Source organism: Macrotis lagotis, chromosome 6 (assembly GCF_037893015.1).
Source record: "Macrotis lagotis isolate mMagLag1 chromosome 6, bilby.v1.9.chrom.fasta, whole genome shotgun sequence".
Lineage (NCBI taxonomy): Eukaryota > Metazoa > Chordata > Mammalia > Peramelemorphia > Peramelidae > Macrotis > Macrotis lagotis.
The window spans coordinates 110,468,912-110,488,269 of NC_133663.1; positions in this window are offsets into that span (position 1 = coordinate 110,468,912).

Consider the following 19,358-nt stretch of genomic DNA (forward strand, 5'->3'; position numbering starts at 1 on the left):
AAATAGATGATTTCTACTATATTAAATTTTAAAAGATTTTGGAAACTGAAAGTAATGTAGCCAAGATTAGAAGGAGAACAGAAAATTGGGAAATAATTTTCAAAGCTAGAATTTCAGATAAATTTCTCACTTCTAAAACATATATAAAAAAGATGAATCAAATTTAAGCATGCAAATCATTCCCCAATTTAAAAATGGTCAAAGGATATAAACAGAAAGTTTTCAAAAGAAGAAATTCAAACTTATATATAATCATGTGAAAAAAATGCTCCAAATCACTATTAATTTGAAAAATATAAATTAAAAGAAATATATCTATTAGATTGGCTTAGATGGCTAAAATGGAAAATGTTGGAGAGGTTGCAGGAATATTGGGACATTGATATGGAATTATGCCCGAAATGCAATAAAACCATGCTGGAGTACAATATGGAATTATTCCAAAAATACCTTTTACTCAGAAATAACAAATCTGGTTCTATCTCCAAAAGAATTCATAAAAATCCCACATGTTCAAAAATATTTAAAATAGCTTTTTTTGGTAGTGGAAAAGAACTGGAAATTGAAGGGATCAATTGGGGAATGGCTTAAGAAATTATGGTATGTGAAATGTTATGGGGTACTCTTTAGAGAAGCCTGAAAAGAATTACACAAACTGATGGTGAATGAAGGGAGCACAACCAAAATATAGTTTTACATGTTAACGATAACATTATGAGTTGATCAACTATGATAGATGAAGCACCCCTCAGCAGGTCAGAGAGGTAGGATAGAACTTGAAGAACAGTTATGGAAAACACCATCCACATCCAGTATGAACAAAATAAAACAAAACTAAAGCAAAACAACCACAGAATCTGAATGGATAATATATTCTCTTTTTAAAAATTGCTCTTATTTTTTCCCTTTCTATTCCATGGTTTTCTTTCCCTTTCATTCTAATTCCTTGTATACAAAATGACTAATTTGTAATCGTGTTAAACACAAATATGCTTGTACAACTTTTATTTGACTTCTTACCACTGAGTGGAGGGGGGGTGCGATGGAACTGTGACAGAAAAATGTGTAAATTATAAATATACAAGTGGATGAATCTAAAAAAAATTCATAACATATGATTTGAAAATTAAAATTGAAAAATTAAAAAAACAGTTAAAATTTTTAAAAATGATCTTGAAATACAAGATGCAAGAGAAACATAAAGAGATAAGCAAGAAACAAATAAATAAGAATGTTGCCAATTGCATTTGATTATCTCCTGTGAAGAATCATACTTTAAGACCCAGGAATCCAGATATGGAAAGAAAATGGAAATAATTAAATAATTATAATAATAATTATAATAATATAATATAATAATAATAAAAATAATTAAAAGAAGTTATATCACAAAAGAAAGTGATAAGAAAGTTATGTAGAGATTAAAGAAAAAAGGCCACATGGATTGCTAATTGAACTTGGCATACAGGAGTCTGGAAGGGTAAAAGAGAAGGAGCTCTCTCCCCAAATCTCTTTAAATTCTCCCTGAAGGTCCATGAGAGGGGTGGTGACCAGGGAGTGACCCAAGTCCTGTATTGGAGATTTTGCCTTTTGTGGAGGGGTGTATTATGGGTGGTCTTAGACTTGTTTCCAGTGCCTGTGAGCCCTGATTGCAGTAACCAAAAAAGAATGCAATCCACATCAGATTGAAGATTAGGCCCTCAGGCCATGGCCTAGATTAAATAATAAAGGAAGAAGGAAGATTTCCTTACCAAAGTAAACAAAAGATTTACAAAATTTGTCTCCCACTAAACTCAACACTCCCTATTTCCCATGGTTCTCTGCATCAAGAATACAGGAGGGGTAGGCTAGGTGGCATAGTGGATAAAGCACTGGCCTTGAAGTCAGGAGTACCTGGGTTCAGATCCGGTCTCAGACACTTAATAATTACCTAGCCATGTGGCCTTGGGCAAGCCACTTAACCCTATTTGCCTTGCAAAAACCTAAAATAAAATACTATTGGGCAAATGCAAAAACAAAAAAATGCCTTCATAAACAGAATTGGGCAAAAGAAAAAAGTTAACTCTTTTAAAAGTAGATTTGACCAAATCAAAAACCTAAAAAAAAAAAAAGAATACAGGAAATTCAAAAAGTGTTTATATGTCAACATGGAAAGATGATATGTTTTACTCAATGATTTTATCACTGTAAGAACCATGAGGAGTACATATAGTCAGAGGGTGAAGGTATGATTTGATTATCATAAAATGGTAGCAAAAAATAAAATAGAACCAACTTAAGCAATGAGAAGATGGTACTTATAGAAGAGGGAAGGTGGAGATAGAATGAGGTAAATTATCTCACCTGAAAGAGTCATGAAAGACCTAATATCATGGAAGGGGAAGAAGGGGTAGTGTCAAACTACACTTGAATTTTACTTTCATTGGAACTTACTCAAAGAGGGAAGAACAAATACCCTCATTTGATATAAAATTTGAACTCTCCTTACTTAGAAATAAAGTATTAGTTTAATAAATAGAAGAGGAGAAGGAGGACAATTGATGGAGGTAATTGTAAGGACTCAAACTTCTTTTGAAAACATCTTGTGAAAAAATTGGGAGAAATAGAAATGTAGCTGCTGATTTGTTTCTTGGGTTCAGTTCTTCCCCACAAAGAATTTTGACTCAGATTCAGGAATGCAGGTTTTAGAAAGAAAATAGAGATTTATTAAAGGAAGTTACAAGAAAGGGATAGAAAATTTAAAGTGAGTTTAAAGGGAAGACCATGTGGATTGTTGATTGAAGTGGCCAAGCCAGCTGGCCAGGGTACAGCAGGAGATTGGAAGGTCAATAGGATGGAGCACCTCCTTCCTCCTTAAGGTATCTCCCAGAGTCCATGGGAGGGGGTGATAACCTGAGAATGACCCATGTCCCTCATTGTAGATTTTACCTTTTGGGGAAGGATCTCTTTCTAGTGGTCTTCTAGGGCCTGTGGTCCCTGGATGCCCCATCAAAAAAACAATGCGATTCAAATAAGGTTGAAGGTCAGACCCTCAGGTGTGGAAGACCAAAGGAAGATTCCCTTTGCAATACAAACAAAAGATTTACAAAGTTTGCCTCCAACTGATCTCATCTCTCCCTAGGCCCACTCTCTGCATCATAAGCATGAGTGGAAAATAAATAGCTAGTTACAACTGTAAATGTGAATGGAAGGAAGTGGATATAATAGAAGGGGTAAAAAGAAGTGGATAACAGAAGGTATTAAAAACCAGAATCTTATAATTTGGACTAATTATATACCAACAAATCTGACAATATAAGTGAAATGAATGAATAATGAATATAAAATAAAATTTGTCAGATTAATAGAATAGGAAATATAATATTTAATTGCAAAATTTAAAAAAATGAATTGAACAAGCCATGAATGGCTTCCTAAGAAAAAAATTCCAAGGGTCAGATTAATTCATAAGCTAATTCTATGAAATATATAAAGGACAATACCAAAACAATGCAAACCAGTTGGAATAACAGGCAAAGAAAGTATGCAACCAAACATCATTCATGACAAAAATAAAGTGCTGATACCTAAACCCAGAAGAGTAAAAATTAAAAAAAAGATCAATTTTCTTAATGAAAATTGGGGAGAAAAATTAAATAAATTGCTAAGTAGATTACAGCAATATAATCATAAAGATCATGCATTGTGACCAGGTAGGATTTAAACTCAGGAATTCAGGGTGTTCTAATATTAGGTAAACTTTCAGCATAATTGACAATAGAAATAGGAAAATCAATAAAAATCATTTGATTATTTTGATGCAGAAAACAATTGTGACAAAATAAAACATCCATTCCTTTTAAAACAATAGAGAGCCAGGGGCAGCTAGGTGACTCAGTGGATAGAGCACCGGCCCTGGAGTCAGGAGGACATGAGTTCAAATCCAGCATCAGATACTTACTAATTACCTAGCTGTGTGACCTTGGGCAAGCCACTTAACCCCATTGCCTTGCCAAAAAAAAAACCCCTAAAAGCAAAACAAAAAAAAAGATAGAGAGCATAGGAATAAATGAAATTTTCCTTAAAATATTAAGCAATATCTGTCTGAAACAACCTGCAAGCATTATCTGTATTGTGAATAAGCTAGAAGAATAATTTTGTACACGGTGACAGCAATAGTTAATGTTGATCAACTGTGAATGCCTAGCTATCTCAGTAATACAATTTCAATTCAAGTCAATTCAAGAATTCCCAAGTTTTTATGATAAATGCTATCCATTGATGGGGGGGGGGGGACTGATAGAGTCTGAATGTGAGGATTTGTATTTTGTAGTGTTTTACTTTTTTGGTAGCATGTTGTACATGAATTTAAATCCATGATCTATATAAGTTATTTGGCTTCAGAATGTGGGGCACAGAGGTAGGGAGGGAAAAAATTTTTAAAAATGAAATTGGATAACAATGAAATATTAAAAACATTGTTAGAGAACATGAACAAAGAAGACCAAGTAGACAAATAAAAATTATCTTGTCTGCTTTCTCTTTGATCTTAGACAAACAGATCAATTAACCTCTATTAACCCCAGCTGTCTCAGATATAAATGGGAGTTATCAGTACTTGTACTACTTACTTCAAAGCTTCGATTAAGAAATGGAAAAAAAAATTTTTTTTGATTTTTTGACAATATATAATTTCTGACTTAAGATCTCTTTCATATTATTTCCTATTGGAGCAATTTTTAAAAGTAAATTGAATATTATAATTTATTTAAATCAATGCAAACAATCATAAAGGGATTTGGCTTTGGAGCTAGGATGTAACATGTTCAAGCTCCATCTCTGACATATTTTGGTTTTGGTGAAAGTGCATATCCCTCAGTGATCTAATGAACTCTAAGATTTGTAAGTTGTAGAGATTGTATTTATCTGCAACAAGAGAAGGAGTTTATTCTTCTGGGAATTTCCTACACCAAGGAAATTATAGGTTCAGGTAATATCAATACATATTTGAACCTAGCTTATATTCAGAGAAAATACATGATATTCCTTTTTGTTTTTTCATTCTTTTTAAAATATGTATTTAATTCTTTTTATTTCAACTTCCATTTCAAAGCAACACTTTAGCGAATTAAATGTTTGATTGATTCTTCAACAAAATTGCTTCTGAATATTCCTCAAATTAAGGAATAGGGCTTTGATCATATAAGTTTTTAAATAACCATTCTAGTGAGGTTTTATTAATATTTTATTTCACCATCACATTTAAAACTAACTACATAATATTTTCAGTTATTTAGTAGCATAAGAATTAGTTTAATACTTATAATGATGGCTAAAATGAAAAAACATGTTGTTTCAAAATAAGATTCTACTTCAGATTTATAATCAAAATCATGATCTCCATGGTTAGAAATAAGATGCCTTTCATAAGATAAAATGATAACCAGAAATGCCCTAACTGTGCTATTCAATTCATGATTGAACATACTCAGTCCCATTGTCTCTTCCATATGAGACTGGAGGACAGAGCACCAAACTCTACAAAAAGCTTTTCTTTATGGAGATTATGTAGTCCACTGTGTTTTCCATAAGCAAATCTACTTGATTTTAGCTCCAGTGAACAAAATTCTCCTCCCCTATTCATTTGTATGTTTGTATGTGTGTGTGTGTGTGTGTGTGTGTGTGTGTGTGTGTGTGTGTGTGTGTGCTTTGTTTCCCCCAGTGGAGAGAGCTCCATTGATTTACTTGATGAGAAAAACTATCTTTCTTTTTCTTATTTGTATCTTCAATATTTAACCAAATTCCTGGAACATAGAGTCACTTAATAAATGTTTATTCCAATTATATTTTATGATCCATTAAATTATTAAATCAATTCTTTGTTCATTATATCAAAGATATAACTAATGAGGAAATTTGTGTGTGTTTGTGTGTGTGTGTGTGTGTGTGTTCTTTTTAGCTGTTTAGAGAATTATCAAGGGGAAGACCTCTTAATTTGAGTAATTTGGCAACTCATTTTTGATATATTGTCTTAGAAGCTGCTTTGAGATAATGGAAAGATGACAAAACCATAATCCCAGAGAAAATATTTATAGAATTTGGATCAATCCTCCTAACTTGATTGATCTCTGAGTGATAAGAAACATGATTCAGAAACAGAATGTGAGCTTCATTAAATTAAGATGCTTGATCTTTTCAACTTCACACTCCCTCTTATTCTTCCTAGCCTTGAACATAGTAGGTACTTAAAGAATGACTCTTGAATGGGGGAAAGGTTTAGGGTAACAGGCTGTTACTGTAATCCAGAAGGCAGCATTAAAGGATAGAAGGGGGGCAAAAGGGGATTCAACAATTGTTGTAAATGAGAAATTGACATAGGACAGTTTAGATGTGGGGAATTTCAGATCTGAAAAATCAGTGATGTTATATATGTAACAAGTAGACAATCATTTTTTGAAAAATTCCAACCAAAGGGAATGCAGCTCATCTTCTTGCATATAGTTCTAATGATAAGGAATAGTTTCTTTTTCCCTTCAAACATCAATTTACCTTCTTTAAACTTTTCCTATTATTCTGGATATATCTTCTAGACCAAAAATAATAACTAAAATCTGATTTTTTTCAGTCTTTCAAATCTTTAAATATTCCTATGATATTTCTATAACATAAAACATCATCAATTTTTTCAACTGATTCTCATATCACACTATCTCAAGACCCTTCAATCTATTAATTGCTTTCTTTCTCTTAACTTTTTCCACTTTAGCATCTTCCCAAAATATGACACCTAAGAATGAATATGATATTCTGAATGGGTAGGATAATGAGATGATCATCTCTTTATTCTTGTAAGTGATGCCCTTCTTAACAGCCAAAAGTCAATTAGATTTCTTGGCTGTGTTAGCTCGTATTTCAATTGTAATCCTCTGAAATCACAGATATAATATATATATATATATATATATATATATATATATATATATATATATATATATATATATAAATTCTGAGGACTTTTGGGATGGGTCGAAGAGAAGACTTCCAGAGTGGACCAAGTAGGATATCTGGGGTGGAGCCAAGATGGTGGTATGAAGCTAACTGCTCCCAGAGCCTTTCACCACCAAAGAAAAATGAAGCCTTTATTATGACATTCAAATAATGTATTCCACCAAGAAAATAAAAGAATTACAGGATTACAACCCACAATGTACCACCCTGGAATATTCAGCAATATACTGTCAAAGAAAAAAAAAATGGATGTTCAATGAAATATAGAGCCTCCAGTATTTCCTGAGGCAAAGACCAGAACTCAATAGAGAATTCAATTAGCAAATACACAACTAAAATGTTGTATAAAAAAGTTAACCAAAAAAGAGGACTGAGAAAACAAAACTATTTTAAACAAATGTTGGTTGACTATCAAATTATATACAACTCTAAAAGGGAATTTATAACACTTCTAATTCTTTAGAACTTTACTTCTCTAAAAATAATTAGAGGGTAGAATATAAAATGAACCTGGGTATAAATGGTATCTTGTCTCTATTGAAGAGGTCCAAGATCACATCACTATGTTTGAGACAAAAAGCCCTGAAGAAAAAGTAGAGATGTTAACTTCAACTTGTGACTCATTATACTTTGATTCACTTTAATTCCATCTTGCTTAGCACCTTGTCTAATGAGGGTATCAAAAACTGCAAGGATAGGAGATAATGTCTCTGTTACTTACAGTCATTGGGAGAGTCCTGCAAAGCCTCCCAGGACTTAGAAAACTTTAAGCATCATAAACTGTAAGTACATGAAAAAGTGTTTTGGTTACTTACAGTCATTTGTGAAGTTCTCAGGTGAGACCTCCAGAGCCTCCTAGTACTTAGAGATATTCAAGAATCTTTCGCTTAATTAGATCAGGGTTTGAATAACCAATTCTGCACTTAACTACGGGTTAAGTACTCTGGGTGTGGGGGGGGAGTAAAGTGTGAGAGGCAATAGGCCTTGTTCACTTAACAGGGAAGGTAAAGTGTGAAAGAAAATAGGCCTGGGGGAGGGGCATTAAGTTTTGGTATGATGTGGCTTTGGATGATACTTTGGCTTGTAAGGAGGATTGTGTGTACTTGAAAGATACTTGAAAAGGGGGTAAGGTAAAAATGATTACAATTTTAATTTTTTGCAATTTGAGTTAATGCTGCTTATCAAACAATCATGTAAACAATCTGTGAAGATGGCTTGATAAGGAAGCTTGTGCTTGATAATATTTGATTAATAATATTAAAAATATTAGAGCACCAAGGGAAGAGGCACAAACATTTATAATTTTAGAGGGAAAGAATGAAGAATGTGAATGCTGAGTAAATTCTACTCTATATATTTAGCCCATGAAAGAACAAAATACATTCTCACTTGGATTTAAAAATCTAACTTAATCTACAGGGAAGGGAAGGACTGTGAAAGGGAAAGATCAGGGATGAAGGGACTGAGAAAATGAAAGGGAAGGTATAAGTAAAAATAAACTGAAATTTAAATTTTAAAAGAAAAATCAATAGTAGTAAAATTTTGGTGAGGAGGAATAAGAGTAAAGGAAAGAGATAAATATTAATGGAGAAAGATAACATAGAGTAAAATACAGAATTAACTGTATTAACTATAACAGTGAATGGGATAAAATGTCCCCTAAAAGAGAAGTGGATAGCAGAATGGATTAAAAAACCTGAATCCTACAATATGATTGTTTACAAGAAACACATTTGAAGCAGAAAGATACATACAGGGCAAAGGTACAAGGTTGGAGCAAAATATATTATGTCTCAGCTGAAGTAAAAAATTCTGGGATAAAGATTCTAATCTCAGTCAAAGGAAAAAGGAAAAATCAATTCCATTAAAAGGGATAAGGAAGGAAACTACATCTCCTTAAAATTCACCATTGGAAATGAAACTGTACCATTACTAAACATGAATGCAGCCAGTGGGATAGCATCCAGATTCCTAGAGGAAAAGCTAAATGAACTACAAAGAGAAACACACAGCAAAACTTTAATAATGGGAGACCTCAAACTCCTTCTCTTGGAACTAGAGAAATCTAACAACAAAATAAACTAGAAGGAAGTTAAGAAGGTGAATAAAATCTTAGAAAACTTAGATATAATAGACCTCTGGAGAAAATTTAAAGGGAATAGAAAAGAATATAACTTTTTCCTCATCAGTGTATGGCACCAAAATTGACCATATACTCAGGTCCCAAAACCAAAGAATCAAATACTGAAAGTCAGAAATAATAAATATACACTTCTCAAATCATGATACAATAAAAATTGCATGTAATAAAAGGTCAGGGAAAGATAATCCAAGAACTATTTGGAAATTAAAAAACTTTATCCTAAATAATGGGTGAATCAAACAGCAAATAATAGAAATAATCAATAATTATATTCAAGAAAATGAAAATAATGTGACATCATACCAGAATTTATGGGATGCAGCCAAGGCAGTTTTGATGGGGAAACTTTATATCTTTAAATGCCTATATGAATAAAATGGAGAAAGAAGAGATCAATGAATTGGGTATGCAACTGAAAAAGCTAGAGAGAGAGTAAATCATACATCCCTAATTAAAAAAAAATTAGATATTCTGAAAATCAAAGGTGAGATTAGTAAAACAGAATGCAAAATTTCCATTGATCTCATAAATAAAACTAAGAGTTGGTTTTTCAAAAAAATGTGAAGAAAATAAATAAACCTCTGGTTAATCAGTTAAAAAAAAAGAAAATAACCAAATAACCAATATCAATAATGAAAAGGCTAAATTAAACACCAAGGAGGATTAAATTACAGAGATAATTCAAAACTGCTTTGGTGTACTATATGCCAATAAATCAGACAATTTGAGTGCAATGGATGAATATTTACAAAAATACAAACTGCCGAGATTAACAATAATCCCATTTCAGAAAAAGAAATCAAAGACACCATAAATAAACTCCCTATGAAAAAGTCTCCAGGTCCAGATAGATTTTCAAATGATTTCTAACAAACATTTAAGGAACAATTGATTCCTATTCAACACAAACTATTTTAAAAAATAGGAGAAGGAATTCTGCTAAAGTCCTTTTATGACACCAACATGGTGCTGATACCTAAACCAGGAAAAACCAAAACAAAGATAATTATAGACCAATCTCCCTAATAAATATTGATGCAAAAATCTTAAATTTTAGCAATGAGACTTACAGCAAGTTATTGACACCATATTCAGGTAGGATTTATACCAGGCAGGCAAGGATGGTCCGCCTTTAGGAAAACACTCAACATAATTAAACATTTCATCAGTAACATCTACAGAAATCATGATTATCCCTATAGATGCTGAAAAAGCCTTTGAGAAAATTCAACATTCATTCCTATTAAAAAAGACTAGAAAGTATAGGAATAAATGGAGTTTTCCTTACAATAATAAATAGGATCTATCTAAAACGATCCAAAAATATTATATATAATGGGAAAAAACAGAGCATTTCCAAAAATTTCAGGGGTGAAAAATGGATGCCCATTATCACCATTACTATTTAATATAGTATTAGAAATACTAGCAGTATCAATAAGAGAAAAAGAAGAAATTGGAGGAACCAGAATAGGCAATGAGGAAGCAAAACTATCACTCTTTTCAAATATATGATGGTATATCTAGAAAACCCCAGAAAATCAACTTAAGAAACTCCTTAAAACAATTAACAAATTCAGCAAAGTAGCAGGATATAAAATAAACTCATATATCATCAGCATTTCTATATATGAAGAACAAAGCCCAAAATACAAAGAAAAATTCCATTTAAAATATCTGTAGACAGCATTAAATACATAGGAATCTACCTCCCAAGACAAATTCTGAAATTGTATGAACACAATAAAGCTCTCCTCATCCAAATAAAGTCAGATCTAAATAATTGGGAAAATGTCAAATAGTCATGGTTATGTTGAGCTAATATAATAAAAATGAAAATTCTAGCCAAATTAAATTACCTATTCAGTGCCATACCAATGAAACTATGAAATAACTTCACCAAATTAGAAAAAAAATAGTAATAAAATTCACCCGGAGCATCAAAAGGGTAAGAATAGTAAAGATACTGATGCAAAAAAAAAAAAAAAAATCTGTAAAGGAAGGTAGCCTAACTCTACCAGATTTAAAACTACATATTTAAAGCAGCAGTCATCAAAACTGTATGGTAATGGTAATGAAATAGAGAAATGGATCAGTGGTTTGGGCTAGCTTCAAAAGAAATTACAGTAAATAACTACAGCAATCTCCTATTTAACAAACTCAAAGACATCAGCCTCTGGGATAAGAACTTACTATTTGACAAAAGTGTTGGGGAAACTGGAAAATAGTACAGCAAAAACCATACATAGATCCACACCTCACACCCTATACCAAAATAAAGTTAAAATGGGTACAAGAATTGGGTATAAAGAGCATTACCATAGACAAGTTAATAGACCAAAAAATATTCTATCTGATCTAAGGAAAGGGGATAAATTTATGACCAAACAAGAATTAAAGCACATTATAAGCTGCAAAATGAATGATTTTCACTATATTAAATTTAAATGTTTTTGCACTAATAAAATCAATGCTGCCAAAATTAGAAGAAAAACAATCTTCACAACCAGGAGATCTGATAAATGTCTCATTTCTAAAATATAAAGTGAATCGCATCAAATTTATAAGTTCCGTAGTCATTCCCCAATTGATAAATGGTCAAAGAACATGAACAGTTTTCAAATGATGAAATTAAAACTAAATATAATCCTATGAAAAAATCTCCAAATCACAATTGATAAGAGAGATACAAATTAAAACAACAATGAGGTATCATCTCACACCTATTAGATTAGCCTAGATGAGAAAAAGGGAAGATGATGAATGTAAAGGTTATGGGAGGATTGAGATATTGATACATTTCTGGTGGAGTTGTATACAGATCAAATTTTTTTGGATAGGAAAATGGAACTATGCCCAAAGAGTAATAAAAATGTATATACTCTTTGCCCCAGTAATTCCAATTCTAGGACTACATCCAGAAGAGTCTGTAAACAATGGGAAAATCCCTACATATTCCAAAATATTCATAGCAGCTCTCTTTAGAGTGGTGAAGAACTGGAAATTGAGGGGATGCCCATTAATTGGGGAATGGCTAAGCAAGTTATGGTACCCCAATACTGTGGAATATTATTGTTCTATAAGAACATAAATGGTCAGACTGGAGAAGGGTGGAATGGATGTGATGGTGAGAGAAGGGAGTAGAACCAAGATAACAGTGTATACATCAACAACATTATGAGATGAACAACCTTAACAGAAGCCACTCCTCTTGACAGTTCAGAGAACTATGACAAATGTATTAGACTGTTAATGTTCTATATTATCTGCAACCAAAGGAACAAAAACAAAACTAAACAAGTCACACACACACACACACAAAGACAACACCCCTACTGAATCTGATGAACACTTTATAAAAATTATCTCTTTCCCTTAATACTAATTCCTCATGCAAAAAATTACTAATTTGTAAATATTGTAAACAAAATATGTATGTAAAATGCTAACCTGATTCTTCCCTGCTGAGGGGAAGGTGGTGGGAAGGGAGGCTGGGGGTAAATTTTTAACTTGGAAATATGCATTTACATATGGATGAAAATATATAAATAATTTTTATTTTTTTTTGTAAGGCAATGGGGTTAAGTGGTTTGCCCAAGGCCACATAATTAGGTAATTATCAATAGTCTGAGACTGGATTTGAAGTCAGCTACTCCTGACTGCAGGCCTGGTGCTCTATCTACTTTGTCACCTAGCTGCCCCAAGGAATTTTTTTTTTAAATTCCCCATTCAATTTTGGGACCCCTTTGCAACTTCCATTATTTTTTCTGCATCAACCATTTAGGACTAAATCTAATCTGATCCCTCTTCAGCATTACATACCTTCAAATAATTAAAAATACATCCCTCCCACAAAATATACTCATCCCAACCCCTAACACGTCTTCTTTTTTCTAGGAAAATTAAAAGTATTCACTTTAATTTATCCTCTTATATAAGATTCAAAGCTATTCATAATCCTTGCCTTGCTCTGAGCACTTTTCAATTGTCCTTGACTCACAGTACCCATTACTTAGCACAGTACTCCAGTTTAGATGTGATTAAGGAAATGTACAAAGGGATGGTCACCCTCCTTTTCCTGGAAACCATGTCACTATTAATGAAACTCCTTAGTCAGGATAAATTGATGAACTACCAAAACTCCAAAATATTTTTAAGGTCAACTATTCTCTACTTATCTCATATCCATCTCATTCTTGTGGAGTTGATTTTTTGGGGGAGGGTACTCAAGTACAAGACTTTATACCTTAATTTTTCTTTTGCTTGTACCTAACTATACTAAACCATTTGAGGTTTTCTTGACAAAGATACTTAAATGGTTTGTATTTCCTTCTCAGTTTCATTTTATAGATAAAGCACTGATGCCACCAGAATTAAGTGAGTTACCCAGTATGAACTCACAAAGATGCATCTTCCTGAGTCCAGGTCTAGTGCTCTATCCACTATGTAAAATACCCAAGTATTCACCACCATCCATTAATTTTTTTCTATTAGCTTCAGTCAAATGTTTTAACCTGACAAGTTCTTTATGGATTCTCCTATCATCCAAAGTTATCAGCTATATTTTCTAGGGTTGTGATAGCCACCCATTATCAATGTCCTTATCCAAATCACTGACAACAAACAGCACAAGATAATATGATACTTCATTGGTTAATGGGTACCTCTGATCATAATGATTTTAAATGATTAACAAATCATTCTTTGAAACTCATTAGTCAATTAGTTCTGAAGCCAACTGGATGAATTATTAATTAATCCATGTTCTTTCCATCTCCATTAGAATAACATGAGATAATTAAAAATATATTAAAATGAATGAAAGTTATATCCATAGAATCCCTCTAATTTCCCAAGAAATAAGAGTAGTCTAATAAGGTTAATTATTAATTAACTAGTTACTAATTAAACATCAATTCTATTTTTAATGATTTATTTCTAGACTTTTACTAGCAATCAAAGATCACTGACCTATAATTTTTATACTATTTACTTTTTCTTTTCTTTTTTTTTTGACTGAGTTCCCTGCTGAAAGTTCACTGGTCATTCTCATTATTGATCGGATTGGGAGTTTTGACCTTCTATGTTTCTAACAGAATTGTTTCTTTTTCATTCTCTGATATTATTATTCCACAAATAGTTTTCTCTTTTAATATTTTATTGATGTTTTATTTTTCTAAATACATGTTATAAAAGTTTTTCAACATTCATCCATATGGCTATATATATTTTTACGTTACATAATTTTGATCCACCCTCCCTTCTCAAACCCCTCCCTTTCGCAGCGAACAGTCAATATTGTACATACATATTTGCATTGGGTATGTTTACAGATTAGTTATTTTCATTATGAGGAATTGGGATTAAGGAAAAGAAATGCATAAGAGATATTGTTGTTGTTTTTTTTTTTTAAAGTGCATGCAGGGGACAGCTAGATGGTGTGGGTGGATAGAGCACCAGTCCTGGAATAAGGAGGACCTGAGTCGAAATCCAGTCTTAGACATTTAATAATAACCTTGCTGTGTGATCTCAGGCAAGTCACTTAACCCCACTGCCCTGCAAAAAAAAAAAAAGGGAATGTAATTTTCATCAGATTCTGAATGATTGTTTTTGTTTTGTTTTGTTTTTCTTGCTCTGGATGGAGAGATAGCATTATCTATAGCCAGTCTAATAGGGCTATCTTACCTCTCTAAACTGCTGACAGAAGCTGCTTCCATCAGGGTTGATCATCTCACAAAGTTGTTGTCACAAACAGTTTCTAAAGTCATTCATGCTTTTTTGGCATTCATAGTGTTAAAAATTTATTGTACACATATTTGTCCCAATTAAAGGTTTTTTTTTTGACTATTCTAACATTTTGTTTTCCAATTATATACAGTAGATTTATGTACTCATCATTTTTTGCAAGACTCTGAATTCTACAATTTCCCCCCTCCTCCCTCCCCCTCCCCCACACAAGGCTGTCTGACAGTCTCTACATTGTTTCCATGCCATACATTGATGTAAATTGAATGCGCTAGAGTAAACCTAAGAATAAACATAAATTCCTCCCCCCAAGATGAGAAACCTCAAGAAGAGAGAGAGAGAGAGAGAGAGAGAGAGAGACAGAGAGAAATTGTACATCAATCTGTGTTCAGATTTCAATGGTTCTGACTCTGGGGTGAGTTGCTTTCTTTATCATAAGTCCACCAGAGAAGTTGCTTCGATATTTTTCCCTCAGTTGCTATTACTAGCTGCAACTCCACTCTATTTCTCCCCACTTTCATTTATTCTATTCTTTCTCTCCTTTCATCCCATCCCTTTCCTCCCATCCTTCTCCAGGGCAAGATAGATTTCCTCACCCTATTAAATGTGTATGCCATTTCCTCCCTGAGCCATTTCCGATGAGAATGAAGGCTTACTCATCCCCCCCTTGCCTTCCTCCCCTCCACTCCATTGAAAAAACGTTTTCTTGACTCTTATGTGAAATCTCTTAGCTTCTTTCTCATCTCCTTTTCCTTCCTCCCAGTACTTTTCCCCCATCACCCATTGACTCCAACCCTTAACCACATCATACCATTATATTCTGTTCCCTCCTATGTCCTGTCTATATATGCTCCTTCTAACAACTCTTATAAAATGAGAAAGTTCATATGAGTTATCAATACCTTCTTCCCATGCAGGAATACAGAAAGTTCAGCATCATCAATTTCCTCATAGTTAGTTGCTCTCTTCCACTCTCTCTATGATTCGCTAGAGTCCTGTAGTTGAAGATCAAACTTTCTGTTCAGCTCTGGTCATCTCAATAGGAAAATTTGAATGTCTCCTGTGTCCCTCACACCTCTCAGACTGGCCAATATGACCAGAAAGGATAATGATCATTGTTGGAAGGGTTGTGGGAAGTCTGGGACATTGTAACACTGTTGTTGGAGTTGTGAACTCATCCAACATTTCTAGAGAGAAATTTGGAACTATGCCCAAAGGGCAACAAAATTGTGCAAACCCTTTGATCCAACAATACCACTACTGGGTCTATACCCTGAAGAGATGATGAAAAAGGGTAAAAACATCACTTGTACAAAAATATATTTCTTTAAATTTTTTCAAGGCAAATGGGGTGAAGTGGCTTGCCCAAGGCCACACAGCTAGGTAATTATTAAGTGCCTGAGACCGGATTTGAACCCAGGTACTCCTGACTCCAAGGCCTGGTGCTGTATCCACTATGCCACCTAGCCACCCCTGTACAAAAATATTCATAGCTGCCCTGTTTGTGGTGGCAAAGAATTGGAAATCAAGTAAATGCCCTTCAATTGGGGAATGGCTAAGTAAACTGTGGTATATGTATATCATAGAATACTATTGTTCTGTTAGAAACCAGGAGGGATGAGAATTCAGGGAAACTTGGAGGGATTTGCATGAACTGATGCTGAGTGAGATGAGCAGAACCAGAAAAACCCTGTACACCCTAACAGCAACATGGAGTCAATGCTCAACCTTGATAGAGTCACTCATTTAATCAGTTCTACAATCAGGGACAATTTGGGATTGTTTGAAATGGAGAATACCATTTGTATTTAGATAAACAACTGTGGAGTTTGAACAAAGATCAAGGACTATTATCTTAAATTTAGGAAAAAAAAAACTGATATCTTATTGTCTGAACTTGCTATCTCTTATACTTTATGTTTCTTCCTTAAGGATATGATTTTTCTCTCATCACACTCAATTTGGATCAATGTATACCATGGAAAGAATGTTAAGACTGACAAATTGCCTTCTGTGGGGGGGGGTGGGGAAGGGAAGTAAGATTAGGGGAAAAATTGTAAAATTCAAATTAAATAAAATCTTTAATTAAAAAAAATAAATAAATTTGATGACAACTGTGAAATAAAAAGACCCCTGTTTCATTGAAAGTCTATCTTTTCCCCTGAAAGAAGATGTTCACTTTTGCTGGGTAGTTGATTCTCAGTTGTAAACCAAGATATTTTGCCTTCCAGAATATCCTATTCCATTCCCAACGAACCCTTAATGTAGATGCTGCTAGATCCTGTGTAATCCTGACTATGAAGCCTGGGTAGTTGAACTGTTTGTTTCTGGTAGCTTTTAGAATTTTCTCTTTGATTTGGGAGTTGGGGAATTTGGCTATAATATTCCAGGAACATTTTCTTTTGGGAGTTCTTTTGGGGGTGACCGTTGAATTCTCTCAATTTCTATTTTACCCTCAGCTTCTAGGATCTCAGGGCAATTTTGCTGTATTATTTCTTGAAAAATGAAGTCTAGTCTCTTCTCCTAGTTGTGGCTTTCAGATAATCCAATAATTTTTAAATTATTTCTCCTGGATCTATTTTTGAGGTAGTTTGTTTTTCCAATGAGATATTTCACATTTTCTTCTAATTTTTGGCTTTTTTTTGGCAGAGTTTTATTTCTTCCTGATTCTGGCAAAGTCATCAGCTTCCTTTAATTCCATTTTGCATTTGAGGGAGTTATTTACTTCAGACATTTTTTTTAATCTCCTTTTCCAGCTGGCCAATTGTGCTTTTTAAAGGTATTCTTCTCCTCATTTGCCTTTTGTTTTGCTTTTTCCATTAGGCCTAAAATGATTTTTAACATATTATTTTCTTCAGTATTTTTTTTTTGTATATTTTTCACCAAGCTTTTGATTTGGTTTTCAGGATTTTTCTGTATCACTCTCATTTCTCCTCCCAATTTTTCCTCCACCTCCCTTGATTGCTTTTTTTGAGCTCATCCATAGTCTGAGCCCATTTTCTATTTCTCTTGAAGGTTTTGGGTATGGAAACTTCTATTTTGTAATCATCTGAGTATGTGTTTTGATCTTCCATGGGACTAAAGTAATTTTTCATGGTCACATTCTTCTTTTTCTGTTGTTTACTCATTTCCTCAGTCCAAGACTAATTTACAGCACTTCCAAGACTTTAGGTTTGGTTTTTGTTTTTTTTTTTTGGGGGGGGGGACACCCCACTGGGACCTTTATTCCTCCAAGGTCTGATGCTCTCTAGCCTGTGCTTTGATATGAAGATGATCACAGCACTACCCTCTGCCCTGGGGCTTTAAGGAGATATCTAGCTATCTTAGTATGGAAGACCAAACTGCAATATGTGAGTGTAGGCAAACAGCAGAGTCCTACCCCAGGGAGAGCAGAGAAATCTCTGCAGATTTCCGTTACCATCTCTGCGGGTGCTAGCTGCTTTCTTCAGATTCTTGCTGCAGGTTCTGCTGCCAGTGCTTCCTCACTTCACACTCATTCTGGTGGAGCAGAGTTCTCTCCCTGCCCCTTCAAGCTGTTGCCTGTGATCTCTGGTCTGCACTGGGCTGGGCTGGGCTGGGCAGCACCATGGCTTTTTTTTTCCAACCCCTGGTCCTGGTGAAACATACCTTTCCTGTGGAACTTGGACTAGGAAAATGTATCACTCGGTCTTTCTGTGGGTTCTGCTCCCTCTAATTTTTTGGCTAGAGCCATCCTTTGTTTCTATTTTTGGGGCTTTAGGGGGGGAGGATTTCCTGGGTAATGCTGCCTTCACACTACCATCTTGGCTCTGCCCCCCAAATAAAGTTTTAAAAAAAATATTATAATAGTCTCATATTTGTTGCAGATTTTTGTGTACTCCTTATTTGTTAAGGACATTGAGCTCAAATGACCCACCAAGTTCAGACTTCCTCCCTAGTAATAAGTATTGTAAATGTAATACTATGTTCCTTTTTATCAAAGCCAAGGTAACATTTTCTCTAGTTCAATTTTGTGATATCTCTCATGCTTTGTTTTGTTTTTGTTTCTGTTTTTTATTTACTTGTTTTAATGATCTTTCCAATATAACTTACAGAGTCTCAGAAATTTCCTGTGGCAGTACTTTTAAGGACCCAATGATTTCCGTCATTTGAAGGAGGTGATTACAATGAATCAATGATAGCTCTGTTATTTCCTAACTTATCTTGGTTGTTGATTTATAAATGATTTGTAGAGAAAATGTTTTTATTTACATAAAAAGCAAAAAAATATAATTTATCTCATCCATCAAAGGTCTTATTCCTTTTCAATTTGTTTTTCTGTTCACTCCCTCACCAGACTCAGCTGTTCTGCATTTTAGCATTTCTAATAAAGTTTTTACTATGCAATTGCATGATTTATATTCAGTTTCCCTTACCTGCCCAAGTTTTGATTTTCCATTCATTTTGTTTTAAATCAAAATTGTTCAGTGAAATGCCTATTTTTATCAGTCTCTCTAAATATTTT